Here is a 7,500-nt window from a genome sequence, read left to right on the forward strand (position 1 = left end):
GGGGGGGAAATCGGGCCTCTGTCGAAGAAGAGTCGAATAAAGAAGCGGAGGGCAATCGTTTCCCTCCTAAAGGTCTTGGAAGCAGCGCGATTTATTCCCCCCCCCCATTTCATTTGGCTAGAGAGAGGCGCCGTCCTTTCTCCAGGCGAAATCGGTGTTTTAGGATTTGGTTTCGTCGCGTTCCTAATGGGCGTACCTATTCCTAGTAAAATGGCGTCGATGAGCCCCCATAGATGTGCACGACCTTTAGCAGACGACCCACATTTCTGAATTTACTAACACGGGATGTATTTTCTTACACACTTTGGATGGGAACGCTCCTTGGGGGAACTGCTAAAAGAAACGAGAGGCAGGGGCTGCATTCACACGTGCCTGAGCGAGATTCCCCAAGAAACGCAAGAAATCACTGCAACGTTTTTTCTTTGTAAGAGATTTCACAAACAGATTTTCAGCCAGCAGGAGGATGTTTTCATTTTGCTTTAATCCTCTTTTGGCTGATAACAAGAGGCGGTGTGTGTTTTGAAGAGTAGATCAGTTTCGTTTTCCTTTTCCGTTTCATCATTCTGGTGAGGTTTGGGAAATGGTCTGCCTATCAGCTGCCTGAAGTGATCTCAAGAGGAGGAGAATTATCCTCTTATTCCGAATCTCTGTGGACGTGTAAGTGCATTGTGTAGAGAGCAAAGACTGAGAGGGTTGCAGATCTGATGCCTTTTTGCCATTATCTTGGCCAGGTTAGGGAAGGCTGTTCTGCACCATGGAGGCCAAAGGTGAGTCTTGAGTTTTTATTGGTTCCTTCCCTTTGCTCATCAAAATTGAAAACTACCCTGGTGATTTGCAGATTAAATTACTATTGCAAGTTTTGACTGATTACGTATCGTTAAGTCATCTGCTCCTAGCAGTCACATAGATTGTGATGATTTGCCCCTCCTGACTTGTTTTCCCAACTGTACACTCATTGCCATTGTTAAGTTGGTGTGCATGTCTTGTTTGGTCTTCCTCTTGGCTTTCCTTCCACTTTCCCAGCATTGGAAGTTTTTCTAGAAGGTTAGGTTGAGTCTTCACATCATGTGTCCAAAGAGGATAATTTGAGCCTGGTCATTTTGTGTCTCAAATGAGAACTCTGGGATGATTGTTGGATGATCCATTGGTTGGTTTTCCTGGCTATCCAGGAGTCTTCTCCAACATAAAGTTGAAAGGCATCAATATTCTTCCTATTCTGCTTCTTAAAAGTCCCAACATTAGCTTCTATAGAGTGTCACGGAATACCATGGCTCGAACTATTCTGATTGACAGAATAACAGTTGGAAGGGACCTTGGAGATCTTCTACTTCAACCTCCTGGAGATCTTATACCATTTCAGACAAGTGGTTGTCCAATCTCTTCTTAAAGCCTCCAGTAATGGAGCACTCACAATTTCTGGAGGCAAGCCATTCCATTGATTAATTTTTCTGTCATGAAATTTCTCTTTATTTATTTTATTTATTTATTAATTTAATTTATATCCCGCCCTTCTCCTTACGGACTCAGGGCGGCTTTAATTCTAGGTTGCTTCTCTCCTTGATTAATTTCCATCCATTGCTTCTTGTCCTGCCTTCAGGTGCTTTAGAGAATAGGTTGACCCTCTCTTCTTTGTGGTAGCCCCTTATATATTGGAACACTACTATCATGTCACCCCATAGTCTTTTTCATTAGACTAGACACACCCAATTCCTGTAACTGTTCTTCATATGTCTTAGCTTCCATTCCCCTAATCGTCTTTGTTGTTGTTCTCTGCACTGTTCCTAGAGTCTCAACATCTGTTTTATATCGTGGCAAGCAAAGTATAACCTTAGAAATCTTCTTTAATGGCATTTTACTGGGCTGTAAGTGATCCCTAGTAGCATTAGAGCAGTGCCTTCCTCTCCCCACCCCATGTATGGCCTACACCGGGGTAGGCAACTTTGTCTTTTTTATGACTTGTGGACTTCAACTCCCAGAATTCCTGAGCCAGCTATGCTGGCTATGCCCCGGCTCAGGAACTCTGGGAGTTGAAGTCCACAAGTCATAAAAGAGCCAAGGTTGCCTATCCCTGGGGCCCTACAACTTTCATATTTGGGAAAGAGTTTGGAGAAATTGTTTCATATCCTTGGAAACAATGCTGTGCCAACACTCCATTGTCCTCTCTCTGCCCCTCTTTTAATACCAGTGGCTGCAGATGGTGTGCTCTTGTAGTTTTGAATGGTATTCCTGCTTCTGTTGCTGGCATTGTTGTAGTGACCTATGAAATTTCACAACTTCAATAACTTTTTCTGGCTATAAAGGTGGTTCTTGCGTTTGAACCTAAAATCGCACTGAACAAGTGGGACTTACGATGGCCCTCAAACTTGTAACCATTGCAATGTCCCTGCAGTCACGTGATTGCAATTTGGGTGTTTGGCAACAGGCGCCCAATTACAACAGTCACACTGATCCATGGTCCCTTTATTGCCATTTGCAACCTTCATTTTTGGCTTCCAACAAGCAAAGTCAACGGGGAAGCTTGCAGAATGTCACAAGTCACAGTCACGTGGCTTCACATTTAACCACCATATATGATTTAATGACCACAACTGGAACTGTTACTATATATCGCAGTCACATCATTGTTCAATTTACAACCAAGTTGCTTGGAGATGGAATTGCTGATCTCAACGGTGGTCATTAAGTGAGAACTACCTGTATCTTTCCTGTAATAGCTTGCATGAGGAGTATGTATTGCTGGGAAGAAGCAAGCATAATAGCAGTAAAGGGTCTCATTAATTAATGTTTAATCAGTGCAGGTAAACACGAGAGAATGACCACAATGAAATCATAGCAGTGACAATTAAACTGTGTTGTCACTAGATAGCCCTTTGTAGTTTTTGGAGGCCAAAATAATTAAAAATGTAAATATAGCTTCTGGGAAATATATATTATATATGTAGGTAGTCCTTGACTTATGATCACTCATTTAACAAACATTCACTTATGGTGTTAAAAAAATGTGATAACAGGTCCTCACACTTTTGACTTTCATAGTGTCCCCATGGTCAAAATTCGGGCACTTGGCAACCAGCGTGTATTTATGATCGCTGCAATGTCTTTCAGTCATGTTATTGCCATTTGTGACCTTCTCAGGTGGCTTCTGGCAAGCAAAGTCAATGGGGAAAGCTGGATTCACTTAATGACAATGGGGATTCATTTAATGACTGGTGATTCACTTAACGACCAAAGGCAAAGTGGACCATAAAATTGAACCCAACTTATTTAATGACTGCATCCATTAGTGATGGAAGTTCCCATTGTGGTCATAATAAAGGACTGCCTGTATAGCAGTGATGGCGAACCTTTTAGAGACCGAGTGCCCAAAAACTGGCCCCGCCCCCACTCCACCCTCCTGNCCCATCCCCCACCCCCATCCCCCGCCCCCACAGGACCACTCACCGCCTCCAGGGCCCGCCACAGATCGCCTAGGCAGCCCAGCAGCGCTATGGCAGCCACACCCTCTGCCTGCGCCCTGCAGCATCAACTGCATGATGGGGTGTGAGGGCAGAGCCTTGTCTACGCTGCCTGGCTGCCATGTCCTTGGCTGCGCTGCTCTGTGTGGGCCACGCTTGGGGGCGACTCTCCTTCAGGGGGGCTGCTGGAGAGGAGGGGGTCACAGGGGAAGGCGAGGTTGGGGCAACGGCATGTGTGCCCACAGAGAGGGCTCCGAGTGCCGCCTCTGGCACCCGTGCCACAGGCTCGCCACCACTGCTATATAGCATCTGACCAAGCTATTTTTGAATTTGTGTTTGGTAAGGGGATAAACTAAAGAGACAGGAGTCAGCCACCTTTTCAGTTAATGGGCAGTTTGACCTTGTGAGAATGGACAGTCTTCCCAAAATTTTCACCTGTTTAAAAGTTCAAAGAAAACCATTTAGAGCAGACATGTCAAACTCGCGACGTCACATGATGTCGCGCAACGTATCGGGCCGGTTTTGCCATTGCTGGCAATGGGGTGGGCGCGGCTTCCACGTGACGCGTCCGGCCCGTGGGCTGGCAGTTTGACACCCCTGATTTAGAGGCTTTGGCAGTACTGTGGCAGTTTTGGCAGTATGTTTGGTGCTGTTTGTGGCTTAGGAGTCCCTAATTCCAAACTCTTTTTTTTTTCCTTGACAGCTCTTGCCACTATGAAAGAGGAGAATGATCCCCCTCAGCCATTTCTACTTGATGAAGAAGCTAATGAGCTCAAACTGGTTTGTAAATCTTCCTACCTGAAGAAACTCTGGGGGCTCCGTTACAAAAATCAGTGTTACGATTATGCCACCGTCTTATGGCATAAGATAAAGAGCGGCATCAAAAATAATGTGTTCTGCTCCTCCCACAAGTACACAATGCCTCTCATCAAAAGTCTCACCTTGGCTTTCATCCTGGTGGGTTTGGTTGTTTTGTTATTTTCAACTTTTTTATTATCGGAGGTAGATAGGCTGGGTGCAATGTATCCATTTAGGAACAACGTGCCCCCCGGCATTGTCCACGCTAAAGAAGATAACACAGAAGCAGTCCCTAAAAATCTCACTGTGCCAATCCTGCTGGAAGCCAAGAAATCCAAACCGTCTTGTGAAGCCGTGGATAATTGCTTCGACAAAGCGATCAAGGAATTCATGTTGGAGCCGCCGATTCTACAGGAAAATGCCAAGATGATCCTCGAGTGTAACGGAACAAGGAAGGAGTTCGTGTCTGGAAAAGGAGAAAACTATATCGAGGTGTTCTGGGTGGACGGCCAAACGCATTACCGGGTCAGAGAAGCCAATTCACAAGTCTACGTGGCAAGGCTGGGGCGCCAGCCTTTACCACTCAGCCTTGGCAGCCTCTTGAATGTCTACCAACAGCTGGTCTCCCGTGAAGGATCAGAGGAGCTGCGGCGGTGCCTAAATAAGACCATAGAGGAATTTCCCAAGGAACCGCAAGCTGTGCAGAACGATGCCGTGTTGGAGGTCTCATGCGGAGGGAGCAATGTCACCTTCCGTTCGGAAGCTGGGAAGAACGAAATCAACGTATATGAAGATAAGCATGGGAAGGTTGTATTTAACGTAAAAGGCAAAGGATGGGCTTGGTGGGCCAGACTATTTGTAAGGCACTAAGTTAAGGAACGATATATCAGAGCTTTGTGGTTCTGCTGTAGGGACAAATGATTTACAGCAAATAGCCCTTGACTTACGATCACAACTGCTGTCGCTCAGCAAGGCAGTTGTTAAATTGAGTTTTGCCCCATTTTACAATCTTCCTTGCGTTAGTTGCTAAGTGAATCACTTGCAGTTGTCAAGTTTGTATCACGGTTATTAAGTGAGTCACTTCCCCATTGACTTTGCTTGTCAAAAGGTCGCAAAATGGGGATCACGTGACCTTGGGACATCACAACCTGTCATAAATGCATGCCGGTTGCCAAGCGTCCAAATTTTGATCACATGACCCTGGGGCTGCTGCAATGGCTGTGTGAAAAACAGTCATAAGTAACTTTTTTCAGTGCCTCTGCAACTTCAAACGGTCACTAAACGAGCGGCTGTAAATCGAGGACTACCTGTATTACAAGCAGAAACATCTCCTCACTGTACCTTCCCACATGCATGATTACTGGGATCCTACCAGTGTACTGAGCCTATCAATCATTTTGTTGCTGATATATTATTGCTTGTTTTACATAATCAGGACGTTTGATCAGTTCGTAATTGCAGAATTTCTTCTCTAAGTAAACAGCTGTAGATAAATCATAACTCCATATATAAAAAGTAATTAATGGTCAAACGTCTTGCAGGGCAATCGCTTTATCTCCAATCCAGGAATCCATCAATGCTGTATTTTCCATATTGTATTCTTCTGTTCTCTTTTTGATGATTGCTTAAATAAAGTTTTAAATTGTTACTGGGTGTCCTGTTCCTTCTATGGCCACGGGTAGGCAACCTTGGCTCTTTTATGACTTGTGGACTTCAACTCCCAGAATTCCTGAGCCAGCCATGCTGAGGGGAAAGGGAGAGTTTCCAAGCTGAGCCATGCTGGCTCAGGAATTCTGGGAGTTGAAGTCCACGAGTCATAAAAGAGCCAAGGTTGCCTGTTAGGATATGTTTTGGATACAGATTCTGCAATATTTGTATTAGAATGAAGATAAAAGGGAGCCAAGATGATTTTCCCCTGTCTCAGCACTTGCTTTTCCACAGCAGAAGGGTTTGGCAGTGATATTTGGTGGTCCAAGATGTCAGGGGGGGGGAGGAGAAAAATCTACCAAAAGAGAGCTGCTTTGCCCTGGGCTACCAGAAAATTGTTAATGATGTGAGTCTGTGAAGACTTCATAGAATATAGATATAGATATAGAAACAGATCCAGAAGATTATTAATAGAAAGGTTGAGTGGGAACACTGTACAGGTAGTCCTCGAATTACGAGCACAGTTGTGGCCAAATTTTTTGTTGTTAAGCGAGGCAGTTGTTAAGTGAGTTTTACCCCACTTTACGACTTTTCTTGCCACAGTTGTTAAGTGAATCACTGCAGTTGTTAAGTTAGAAACACGGTTGTTAAATGAATCTGGCTTCCCCATTGACTTTGCTTGTCAGAAGGTCGCAAAAGGTGACCTCAAGACACTGCAACCGTCAGAAATACGAGTCTGTTGCCAAGCATAGGAATTATCACGTGACCATGGATATGTTGCAACGGTCGGTGTGAAAAATGGTCATATGTCACTTTTCTCAGGGCCATTTGTAACTTTGAACAGTCACTAAATGAACTGTTGTTAAGTCGAGGACTACCTGTCCTGTAGATAAAAACAGAAGAAGAGGCACTGGGTAGAAACTGGAGCAAGCAAAAGGAACAAAGATTTTCTCAACAGCGTCTACGGCTTCTGGTAAAGTGGGAGAAAATTTACATTTTTGTACACCGTAGCTTGAACTGCTTAATTCAGAAACATCAGAAAGCTAACTCTAGAGTTGGAGCTTAAATCAACTAAATACTTGGTACAAAATAATTACCTGAATTGTTAGAAGAGTATAAACAAGAACAGTCCTGAGCTGTTGTGTGTAAAAGCAGATCTAAAGTAATATTGTTTGCCTGCTCTAAGAAAAATGCAATATTCATTGTATCTTGGTAACAGTCCCACTTAACATTCAAAGAGTGTTTCCTGTAATATCTTTCCAGTTTCCAAACTTGAATATAACTTTGTGCAACTCCAGATTTAACTAGCAAGAGAAATTTCTACTCAGAGATATTTTTTCTTCTGCTGGAATAAGCAGATCTAATGCTGTTTAAAGAACTGAATTATAAACATTATCACTGCCTCTGGCTAAATTTCAACTATAGTGCCACAGAGATTACTACAAATAATGTCATAGACTTCTTTGAAATAGGCCTGGTTTAATGTTTTTGAAAAATCGCAGGGGTTACATTGATGAGTAAAAGTAATAATATACTGTAGCAGACTGCTTGTGAAATTATTATTAAAGACCACAGACACATCTCATCCCAGATCACATCC

The sequence above is a fragment of the Protobothrops mucrosquamatus genome, unplaced genomic scaffold (genome assembly GCF_001527695.2).
Source record: "Protobothrops mucrosquamatus isolate PMUCROS unplaced genomic scaffold, P.Mucros_1.0 scaffold2916, whole genome shotgun sequence".
In the NCBI taxonomy this organism is placed as follows: Eukaryota; Metazoa; Chordata; class Lepidosauria; order Squamata; family Viperidae; genus Protobothrops; species Protobothrops mucrosquamatus.